Source organism: Dicentrarchus labrax, unplaced genomic scaffold (assembly GCF_905237075.1).
Source record: "Dicentrarchus labrax unplaced genomic scaffold, dlabrax2021, whole genome shotgun sequence".
NCBI lineage: Eukaryota > Metazoa > Chordata > Actinopteri > Moronidae > Dicentrarchus > Dicentrarchus labrax.
Window position 1 is genome coordinate 5,226,376 of NW_026136709.1, and position 12,231 is coordinate 5,238,606.

The 12,231-nt window shown below is 40.7% G+C and overlaps 1 long non-coding RNA gene across 1 annotated transcript in view; it reads right to left on the minus strand.

The window, feature by feature from the left end:
* LOC127369386 (uncharacterized) overlaps window positions 1-6,826 on the minus strand; it is a 39,719-nt gene extending 32,893 nt beyond the window's left edge. Inside the window, exon 1 of the long non-coding RNA XR_007886067.1 lies at window positions 6,773-6,826. This is a non-coding gene — a long non-coding RNA (uncharacterized LOC127369386). The remainder of the gene's footprint in view (window positions 1-6,772) is intronic.
* Window positions 6,827-12,231: the final 5,405 nt, after the last annotated feature.

The following is a 12,231-nucleotide window of genomic DNA, read 5'->3' on the forward strand; positions in this document are numbered from 1 at the left end:
GTACACCAGCTCCTACAGATTTATACATCAAACCTTCTGCACATACAGTTTTTCTTTGACACATTGTTGACTCTTTCTGAGGACCAGTGTGAGCTGGTGGCGGCAGCGTTTTATTATTTTTTTTATTTTCCAGTAGATGTTGGAGCACAGTTTAATTGCTGCATGAATCATGCTTGTTCTGCATTCCCAGGGTTGTGTATTAAATGCTTCATTAGACGGGCCAAGTGAACATTAGTTTCCAAAATCCCTCCTCGCCCTCTCACCCCCCAGGCGCTGGAGTGTGGGTGTGATGTCTGTTTCTGGCTGCGCGCCCACATGTGTCATATGGACAGACAAGTGTGTGTGTGTGTGTGTGTTTGTGTGTGTGTGTAGAACAACTTGTGTAATTGTTTATTCCTTTGCTTAAATGTCAGGAACACATTGACTCAATAGTATTAATTTTGTATTAAACCTATTAAAAGGTTGGGTAAACTGTGCTACCCTTTGTTCCTCAGGAAGTACCGTCCCCAGATTCTCCTCAGGCACATACTGAACTATTTCAGCAGTACACATGTACTGCTTAATTTCATGCTACTCATAGCTGACGTGTGCCACCCTAGGAGTGTTTTTCTGCCCTGATTTGACAAAAAAATGGTGTTGAGCAACTGTCAGAAGTAATTTATATTAATTATCCTCCCCTCTCGTTAGAGGTAATCACAGATTGTAGCATCTCTTTGCCAGTTGTAACATGCATAGATACGATTCAGTTCACACATTCTGTGTATGATGCCATTGTGTTACAAACCAAACCAAGAACACATTTAGAAATAGCTCCCTTGCAAAAGCATCCTCCCTTAAACCTTGAAGGTCTGGCAGGCCGCTGAGTCAGCAACGGAAATAGATTGCAGGAAATATCAAAGTTGGAAACTTTAATTATTTTTTGTCTATAAATTAAGAACTGTAAGCAAAACTGAGTAAGCAAAACATATCCAGTGTGTGTTGGCTGCACTGTTGGTGGCCTTTAAACTGAGATGCATAATTACACTTTATTTGTGCTCTGTAATATACAATAAAGACGCTAACTAGACCCACCCTGAAACAGTGCTGAGAAACCAGTCAGACTAAACAAACTTTTCCCATACATTTTGATAACAGAGGGCATGTTATCCCGTTTATATAATTTAAATAAAACCATCATAAAAGCTCAACATGTCCACACAGTCCTTCAGACATATAAAGATACTCATGAAAGGCGTGTAAGCTTATAATGGGACCGCCAATTTCATTGGCCTACAGCAGAGCAGAGTGTAAACTCAACACCTTCTGTAGTTCAGCTTTTATATTACCACAGAGTTGAGCAAGATGCTTTTAGTTTAGCTGTAAGTTGGGGAGTTTTTGGATACAGCAAAAATACATTATTTTTAGTCAGCTAGAGGTTGCAGTGTTGGTCTGTTGGTCAGTCCAGACTGAAATATCTCAAAAACTATTGGATGGATTGCCACACAATTCTGTACAGACATTTATGGTCCCCAGATGAATAATCTTAATTAGTTTGTTTCATTTCAATTTGAACAAATACCTACAAAACTAATATGAATCGATCAATTCTAATGTGTGAGGTCAGGACTACAGGTTACATCGCTGTCTCCATCTGTCACTATGTCATGAGGGTGGGTCTGAGCTACACACAACAGCAGCATGGCAGACAGGATGAAGTGTAGGTTCGACTGCATTCACACAAAATCTCTCAATAAGGCTCCTTGCTGCAGGGTTGTGCGGAGGTGTGTTTGTGTTTATTTGTGCTTTAGAACGTAACCAGCGTGAGACATTCTGAAAATAACATTGTATTCCTCTGATTCACTGCTTTGTTCTGGTACATTTACTCTCTGGCTCTCTCAACCACCGCTACTCTCGCCTTCTCTGGCTAATTAACTTTTAGTCCTGTGTTCATGAACACCAGCCAACAAGTCCTACTCACTGCGCCTTTACCTAACAAAAAGAGACTCATTTAATCCGATTAATAACTTTATTCAAACTGAGGATTTTGTTACAATATTTCTTTTAGGGTGATGACGGCATAAAATATAATGACAGACATTCAAAGGTTCCTTTGAATACCTAAATTTGCAAATGTTAACATGCTAACACACTAAACTAAGATGGTGGAAACACTGTATGTCATTGTGAGCTTGTTGCCATAGTAGCATTTGCATTTAGCTCAAAGCCTCACAGAGTAGCATGGCTGTAGATGTTTCTGTTCTTTGTCTTTTCCTTACATCACTTCTTCCACTAAATGTGTCCCAGGAACAACCTATAGGACACCAGATAATGCTTTGATGACCTGACTGAACTGCAGGTTAAACTGACTATTAGTCGTCTTTAGCCTGTGACACATTTTCAACACAAAGGTCCATGTGTGTTTAGATCCTGACATTTTAATGAAAATCCTTGTACAGACATACATGTTGTTGTTTTTTTTACTCACCCTAAACAATCACACACACACAGACAGCCAGCTGACTGAGGCAGACTGAGGGGCTGGGGCCGGTGGTTGTGTTGGTGCCTGGGGCCCCGGCGGGTTTGTTTGTGGTTTGTTTGCCGGGGTGGTGGGGGGGTGAGAGGTTTACCCACAGCGCTCTCTCTGGCACCAGCCTGTCCCAAAGGAGAAAAAACCAGCCTCTGTTCCTAGACGGATGCTGCCGCTTTGGGGATGTGGCAGGACAGATATGCGAGAGGAATACAGCAGGGGTTTATGGGATGGGACAGTTGGTCATTTTACATATTCAGTGATTAGGACATAGACACCAAAATCCACAAACAGATATACTTTAACACCCACTATATTTAGTTAGATTGAATTTAACAAATCCCTCCCCCGGGGATCAATGAAGTATTTCTGATTCTGATTCTGATTCTGATTCTGAATGACAAGTGATACTAAATGTGATATTAAAATTAAAAAAATATATGGTTAATGATTTTAATTTGATAGCCTAAAATGAAACTGAAACTTTTAACAAACGTCAAACAGCAGCACCCAGAAGTGATCCCGCCTGGGCTTTAACTCACTATAAATTCAAACATACAAAAAACTTGGACTGTTTGTTATATGTCATCCTAACTGGAGAAATGCAATCCATCCAATATTTGTGGAGACGTTTCACTCTAAAACCAGAAATTCAACCAGACTGGTGGTGGTGACATTATATATAAAGTCAGACAACCACCAGTCAGTAGGTTTCATCTTCTGGGGACCATGAATGTCTGTACACAATTTGGTGGTAATCCATCCAATAGTTGTTGACCAGTGATCAACTGTCATCGCTATCCCTAGAGCCATGTTGCTAACATGGCTAAAAAAATTAATTAGTCCCTTTGCTACTTTTGCACATTAGGACATTTCCAGTCTTTTGTACAAAATGCACAGACTGTGTTTGCTTGCCATTTAGCTGCAGATTCTTATCCTAAGTATTGTTGCCAAACTATGGTTTCTTCAGCAGAGAACACTAACCAGTTAAATGTTCTCAATTCTTTAAAAACCACATTCAAGGATCTTTATATAAAATATGTTAAAAAAAAAGGAAATGGGGCCATATATTATATTTAACTCTCAAATATCTGTACCTCTTTCCAAAATACAGTATTGATCGGGCTTTAAATGACTAAAATCACCAAAAACCAAAGAGTATTGCTTGCCATTTACTACACTTAAATATCCAGCCACTCTAGTGTGTGTGTGTGTGTGTGTGTGTGTGTGTGTGTGTGTAGGACTCCAGCTATTATCCACTTGGTCTGCCTCCACTATGATTTATTATTCTGTTTCCTAACAGAACCAGACAGGGCTCCACAAAATGGGCTTCCTAGTAATTGTCTTCTAACATGGCGAAGCCAGCAGTCAGCTTCAAAATATAAATAAGCTGTAATAATGGCTTTGAAAACACAGCAAATTAGAAAATCGACTTATCACAGAGACCAAGATATCATATGGCCTGCAGCTGAGACAGCAGCAGAAAGAGAGAGAGAGAGAACAAAGTGAACGCAAGCGAGGGTGAGAACAAGAGACAGACCTCCGACACGAGAAAAAATTTTGAGAAAAAGTAAGAGTGCAAACAAGGAAGTGGCACACAGAGGGAACGTGTATGGAAAGACAGCCAAGCAGTAAACATTAATTTATATCCCAAGGAGCCGAGATTAAGTTATTTTTTCTCCTCTCCTCTGCATTCCATACTTAGCCATAATAGGAGCCACCTTTATATTTAACTTGTGTTTAAAAACAAAAACTCTCTTATCCTGTTTTGCCCTGAACTTGGCCTGTCAAATATGCTCTGTAGTCACAAATCAATCTACAGAGGAGCCTACTGTATTTACAAATTCAGTTTTCTGACAAAGCCAGCTTTCAGTTTGTCAAAGAACTGGAAATATGACTCATAGGTATTAACAAGGTCCTAAAAGAGAAATATCACATGTGTGAAAATGAGTCAGAGAGCAGCTTAGCATAACCAAAACCATAATTATTATGATTTATAACGCAAACCTGGACCAAAAGCATCATTGTGAGATTTTACGTTGGAACACTGAGGAGCGGGAACGTGACTGTTTGCTCAGTACTTTGGTATATTGCAGGACTTGCTTGCTTGCTTCTTGATTTGAGTCAGATTTTGATCAAGGTCATTTTATTTCTATCTTGATACACTGGACCAACAATTTGTTTAATGTTATGGCATCAGCATTAGACAGGTTTGAATTGTATTTGTCAAACAGAACTTTTTCAGTAGTTGCTGCAGATACCTTCTCTTTCTTGGTCCACCAGACTTGTGGTGTTCCCCAAGGCTCTATCCTTGGCCCCTGTAGCGGATCGAGGGAGGCAGAAATGCCCCAGGCCCACAGTTCTCTAGGGGCCCACCTTTGGCCCAATCTGCCTGACTTAACATACATTTTGTTGTTTAGTTAAATATTTTGAATATGTGTCTTAATTGCAGCAAAAAGTCAGACTCAGACCAGTGCTGCTGTTAGCTCTGCTAGCCAAACAGATGACACTGTTAGCTAGCAGAAGCTAGCTCTGTGCAGGTAGCTGACAGCAGCCGTGATGATGATGAAGATGAAGGTGGAATACGTAGAGTTAGTCGTGTTTAACCATGTTGGACTGTTTGGATGTTTCATACAGGCTATAGTGGATTCAGACTGACTGTTTCATATCCATTATTCGTGATGCCTTTTTATTACATAATGTTTGTGGCTGCTGGTGCTGTAGACTGCAGTGTCGGCTGGTTATTGTAGTAATGGCAGTCCACACATTGCTTGCAGACTTGTTGCCTCATTTGTTGTCATGTGTGGGTTGTTTGTGTGATTACTGAATGCACGCTGGTTTAGTAATCTTGTTTTTTTCATCCATTATCTGATCATGGTTCTGAAACAGCCTATCAGAAGTTGGAATTAAGTCTTAAATATCAGCAGGTCGCTATTTAATGATAAACCCATGGCACTGTCCATGGTGGTGAAATAGCACACCTTATTGTCTATTCCGCTCTCCCAGCCTAGGTTGTCTACTGGTATACAGTTTCTTCACTGGCTACCAGTCAGTTTTACAGTTGATTTTAAGATTGTGTTTACTAAGTATTTCATGAGCTGGCTCCTCAGGCAGGGCTCTTCTGGCTCTTCCTGAGCTCAAGACTAAAGACCTGGATTTGCTCACAGGGAGAAGTTGAGTCCAGTGGAAGTTTGCTAAACTTTGACATGCAAATTTGCTCTGCCAATATGCAAGCAATAGCAAGCTGTCTGATAGTGCTGACCACTGAGGGAACAGAGAGCCTAGTCCATAATAGAGCAAGATGTTTTTTAAGGTTGGAGATGGTTTTTAGACATGTTGCACACTCCAGTTTTATTTAACCCTCTTCTGTATTAAGTGCTCAATAAATAGGAATGGTTTGAGGACAGTTATGCAATAGGAGTTAATGGAGTCCGCCATGTTGAGCTGGCATGTTTCTATTTGTTTGATTTTTTCTGCATGGTTTATTTAATCCTTATTTTCACCTGTAAACTTAAACTTAAAAACTTTGAAACTCTGTTTTGAAAGGTGAAAGATGTATAAATAAAGTTTGTCACTATTACTAAAGTATTACACCATAACAAACAGCGCTCTCCTGATTGGGTGACATCCTCGCCTTCATTATTCCCATGTGCTGGGCAGTTCAAAGAGCCTGACTTCCTGACAGTTTGGAAAAGGTGGATCAAAGTTGCTACTTTGGAATGGGCGTGGCTGCTGAATCAATCACAGAATCATCATTTGATGCACCTGCTCTATTGTAAACATGTCAAATCAAATCAGGCTGCTAATCCCTCATTTCACATACTTCAACAGCTCTTGCGTGCATGGCTTCAGAATAAAGCTCACAGTCAACAGAATTACTAAGATGTCCATTAATATTTCATGGCAGAGGTCTTTCTTTATGAGAGGATTTGAGTGAGTGTACTAGTGAGATAAATTGACTCAATAAAAGAAACTGTTATTTTAAAATCGTTCTTTCAACACTGAGTGTATTTCAGCCGTGTATCTGACATTATGCAAGTATTTCTGCAAGGAAATAAGATTTGCAAACATTTATTCAAACTAAAGAGCCAACATTGCTGCCCAAAAGTGCTGTATTTTTATATACACAAATAATCCAATCATGGGAGTCATTTTTTATACCCGTACAAGAGGATGTTTTTCTCATTTAGGCCAAATAAATGCTTTCCCCAAAATTATGCACAAGCAATTATGCCTAATTTTCCGTTTTAATCATGTTTTACTTACCTACTGCAGGTTTTGTTTTCTCCCTGTAAGCTGTGTCACGCGGCTCTGCTGTGCCATCCTGTTTGAGGAGGGAAATCTTTTAATTCAGGACCACAAACTCAGTATTTACTCAGCGTAGCAGATGATTAGCCTGTTGCTGGTGCGAGCCAACTTTTTCTCTCTTTTGGACCGGGCAATGAACTTGCTAATGTTTGTGTTTATATGAGTGTGTCTGGGCATTAATAGCACATTAGCTCAAGTCCGATCCAGAGGTTAAAGCAGCTGCCCCCACCTCCCTCCACCCTGCTTTTATAGTCTTGTTTACTGTCAGTTCAAATGACATTTGTTGCACAGTTCGTTTCAAAGAGCTTTACATGTCATGGGTGTTCCTGTCCTGGGAGAGGTGAAGCGGGTTCATGGATTTTTTGCTTGTCCGGAAAAGTTTTCCATCATAGAAAAAAATCATGGGGGAAATAAGAGACAGAATGAGAGAGAACGGAGGAGAGAGAAGGGTGACAAATGACTTACGAGGAGAGAGGAGGGCAGGAAAAGCTGCTTCCTTCCTCCCTCCATCACGATCACCCAGGGGCCGTGGCTCTCGGAGCAGCCGCTGTATTTTTAGCTCTAATCGGACGGGAAATGCCACCTCGGGGTCCTCAGGGGTCGTTGGGGAGCGCAGAGGGAGCAGTCCTGTGTTTCCTGAACCATCCGGAGCCACACCGACAGGGACACCCAGGGCTGACCCCTGGCCCTGCGGGACACCACAGCCAGGGTCAGAGAGCACTCAGTGTGCGTATGTGAAAGATTCAGGGGAGGCAGAGCTGGACAGAGGCCCCTGAATTATAGAAATTTAACATCTTATGGCCCTGGGAGAGCTGTGGTCAGGGGGGCCAAGAACATTTAGTAGTACCACTTTGTGTGTGTGCTAAAGAGAGAGGGAATACATTTTCAGTTTATTCTGTGCTGGCAATGACTTTATTTTCTGTGTTACTTTATATTTGCATTATTAATATATCCATAAGGTTTAATTAAAATTCTGATTTGTTATTAAATATATGATTTTATTTTTTGTTGTACATGTCATAGTAGCAGTAAAGTAAGGGCAAAAGTGGCCACTTGAAAAAAAGCTTTTCATAAAATTCTTTCAGATGTCCCATAACTCTGACCCTGCAACAGCACACTGTGTGGTAGCAGTGACTATGGGCAGCTGCCACATTGTCATGTGCTAATTTTAGCTAGCAAAATTATGGTGTAATGTCACTGCTGCATCTTTAACAAAAAATGTTTTTTTGTGTGTTTTTTTCTTTAACTAATGATAACTATACCACAATGTAAAAGTTCATTATATATAATGAATCAAGTTAATTATATGCATAATGGGCGGCTAATGCAAGTTTGCTCTAGAATCACTGTGACTTCTTTGCTTTCGATGAGGAGGATACAACATGTTGGAGAGGCTCTTAAGTCTGGGCAGTGCTGACTCTGAGGAGGAACAGGTTGTCTGATAAACACTTTTAGGGACTCCACCTCATGAGATATAACTGCTGCTTTAGTGATAAACACGTCAAAATAATCTGGACTAGTCTGCTGTAAAGCCAGAGTTCAGTGAGCGAGCGACTCAAGTGAGTTTGTTTGACTGTGGTTGGCTCGTTGAATGCAGTTCATGTTACGTGATCTCAGCGGAGTAACCCAAAAGTAAAGTAGCAAATTACTTTCTACAGGGATTACTTTTTTAGTAACGGGTAATACATTATCTTTTTTTAGTACTGACCCCCGATACTGTATATAAAACATGTTATGTATAATACATTATAAAGTAGCATAACATTAACAATACTCAAGGAAAGGTATCTCAGAAATGTACTAGTTTTTGGGAAAGTTTGGACCTACTTTGAGATTGAAAAGCAGTAAAAACCCTAAATAACATTCATTTAATTTGACAACTTTTTCTTAAGGGACTCCAAACAGTTTTTACACATTTCCAAAATTAAGATTATTGTCCAGCTGCAGCTGCACAGAATGACCTCCACAAAGGTATTATATCAAACTTAGCCAGCTAGACCTTACAATAAACTGCCGACTATAATATGATTGTTTTTTAGCTGAAGAATACACTCTTTCTTCTGCCAGACATTAATTAAGGATTACTCACCCATGCATTAGTTACCAATGGGGTATTTATGAGTGCAAAATATATTGCTTGGATCAAGAATTGGTATAATTTTAAAGGGAAGCTTGAGTTGAGTCAAGAATGACCCGGACCCTACTACGAAGGGATACGTACAGTACTTGAGTAAATGTACATTTAGAGCAAGTTTATATGTGTATCTGCACATAAGAATCTCTTTTGCGTGAAACCAGGCAATCCAACGAGCATGTTTCTGTCTGTGTTGATTGAATATTCCACATAATTTGAGTGCACTGCCCAGCAGATACCCGCTCATTAAGCGCCATGAGAAGTGGATAATCTTACTGTTCAATGCAGCCAGTGCCCCACCTCATTTATCTTCACCATTTACTCTTTTATGAATCAACATTTCCTCCAGATCAGGTCTCAACAAGGGCATCCTCCTGCGGTTCCATCCACCACTGTGGTGGTGTTTAGATCTAATGATTCCCTTTGATGTAAGAGACCCTCGCATGCTGGATCTTAAAGCCCGGGACTTTAAAGTGACCTTGGTAAGACAAGACTTCCCTCTCTGCCACCATTTTTTTGCTTTTGGGACATCCATATGCATGCAATCACACTGTAACTACATACACACAAACCCACAGTCCATCAATCTGATACAATACAAACTGTTGGAGGAGAAGCTAATCTTTAATCCAGATACTGAAAATTAGAGGCAGACTCCTCTCCCGGGCTGGCTCTCTCTTTTCCTTTTTCTTCCCTCTCTCCAAACGGAGAATCCCTCTCCCAGATCCTCTGGTTAGGAAAATGTTTAGTGGTCGGGCCTTGCTTCCTGTAATTACTCCATTATTCACATCCCACTGGTGGAAGGAGAGACAGAGGGGCAGAGGGCGCCCGGGCTTTACCCAGAGTACAGCAGGGAATTCAGCGCAGAATGTCAAACATGCAAACCGTGCATTCCCGAGTGTGCTGCAACGCACATGCAGCGAATCAGAGCTGCTGCAAATGTCACTGCAGTTTATGCTCGTTTAATGCAGGATTCAAATGATTTAGATTGATGTGAGGCCCAGCTGCAAAATGAATTGGGTTATGTCTGATCTCTAAAGGATAACCCTCCCTCCCACACACACACACACACACACACACACACAGCGGTCATGTCAGTGCAGTTTTAATGGAGTGGTCAATCAGAGAGAGTGAGAGCAGCCAGCCAAAGCAGCGAGGCAGCCTCTCTATTGAGTTAGAGCAGACATTAGCACCAGGCCTGTCTCTCGCCTTAGACTGTGTCTCCTGTCCGTGCGTCTCTAGCTGGTGTACAGCACAAAGGGGCCCGCGCTGTGGCCTCCGCTGCCCAATAGCAGCGACTGATCATAACCTAATTGGATTGATGTAACTTGTTTTCCAGCCCATTCAATCTAATTTGCCTGGAGCCAGCCGCACAGAAATAATTGTCAATATGATCCACTCTTTTTGCTCTGTCTCTCTCCCTTTTCTGTGGATTTCATGAGGAGGATGTGGGAGCAGGATGAGAGGCTGAGCTGTGCAGGAATGCACAGCACTCAGCAGGATGAGGAGATAGACAGCAGGTCTGAGGTGTGTAAAGGCAATTGAGTTTGAATGTAATTCAAGTTTCTAAGAGCTTTAGGAAGACAGAAAGATGTCTTATATTTGGTTTTTAAACTTTTATCAACACAGTTTGCAGGGCCTTTGCTAATACACCTTTCAAACTGCATTCATGTACACTCAATATGATTAAAATAACTGTGGGTCTTGTGAGGGGTAAGCTTCAGTATAATTATTACATTTATTATTAGCATTGTTTGATGTATTATGTATTTTCTTCTATTTTTCATTGTTATTACCTGTTTTTTAATTTTTTAAAGGTGATGGTACATGTCAACAGAGGTGTTTTTGGACGGAAGGGCTCGCGCCGGCTTCGCAGCATTGGAGACTTGTGGTCACAAAAGGCTACACCCTCCAACAACTGCACAAGCACTTCTGGCTGCACCTGATTTGACGCTTTCAGACCATCATGGTGGCTTGTTTGGAACTTCATTATTCCGAAAATCGTTTTCTCTCTCATTTTAGATCGACAACAGTTAATTGAAAAGTTTTACATGAATTCCCAGAGGTGACGAGTCGCGGTGCTGGAAGCCCCTAAATATCATAAAGTAGCCTAGACCTCTGCTTTATGCAAATAAGGAGCAACCAACGTGAGGCAGGAGTATCAAATTCAATTTACTTGTGGCCACTGCTGGTAATCACATGGAGGGGGGGCACTACAACTTTAAGTACAACAAGATAAGCACAATATTCTAAAAATATTTCATTACATTACATACTAAAAAATGCAAACCGTTTCTATACATTATTATATCATCATTTTATATCATCTTTGTTGTTCGCAGCCAAACAACAAATGAAGGCCCAAAACCTGCTCTCTTCTTATTAACCCTCTGCACGCATTTGCAGGAACATCTGACCGTTTCCATTATTTTGTGCCAAATTAAATATTAATATAACATAAAACTGGCTCAAGATAGTTTTATGGCCACAGTAGATTCTCCTGTAAGCTTGAAAGAGAGGGTGAGGTGAAGGGGTTGCAATTTGCAACTACACCACTAGATAGACAGCCACTAAGACCTTTAGACTAGGCTTTTAAAGCTGCAGTAGGTAGCTTTTCTAAAAAATCATAGTTCTCCGGCTCGTTCTAGTGTTCCTAATGGCATTTGCGAGAATCCACCGAGCATGAATGAATCAACCAATCACAGCCAAGAAACATAGTTGTTAGGAACACTATAGGAGGTCAGAAGAAACTCCTTTTTTTCACAGATTATGTCTCATGTGTTGTGAAGTGATTTTTAAAAAAGTTACCTGCTGTAGCTTTAATCATAACCTTAAAAACAATGACTTTGTCTCTGCTCTGGAAATCTATATGAGCAGTGTTTCTGATATTTGTGAATGAGTGAGTGCACACCTTTTTTCTTTGCCATATCTCAGTTTTATCTTTATCTTTGAGGTGGGCTCTGTATTCACCGCCACTTTCATCATTTCCCTCAACTCGACCCGAACTCTCATGTCAGCAAGAAACCGAGAGAGATTTAAAGACGGTGAGAGAGGCTGTTTTGACATGAAAGAGCCAAGAAAGCCATCCAAAAGATAAACAGTCCAAAACATCCTCAGAGTTTGTCCTCAGTCCAAATCTATTCCTCATCCAAATCCACAGGCAAAGAAAGCACGAGCCTAACATAATCACAGAGTGCTCGTATAAATTAGTAAGCACTCACCCAAACTGTTAAACTCTGGTTGACATCTGTGCGCAGCGTTAAATGCTCTGCATATAGACAGA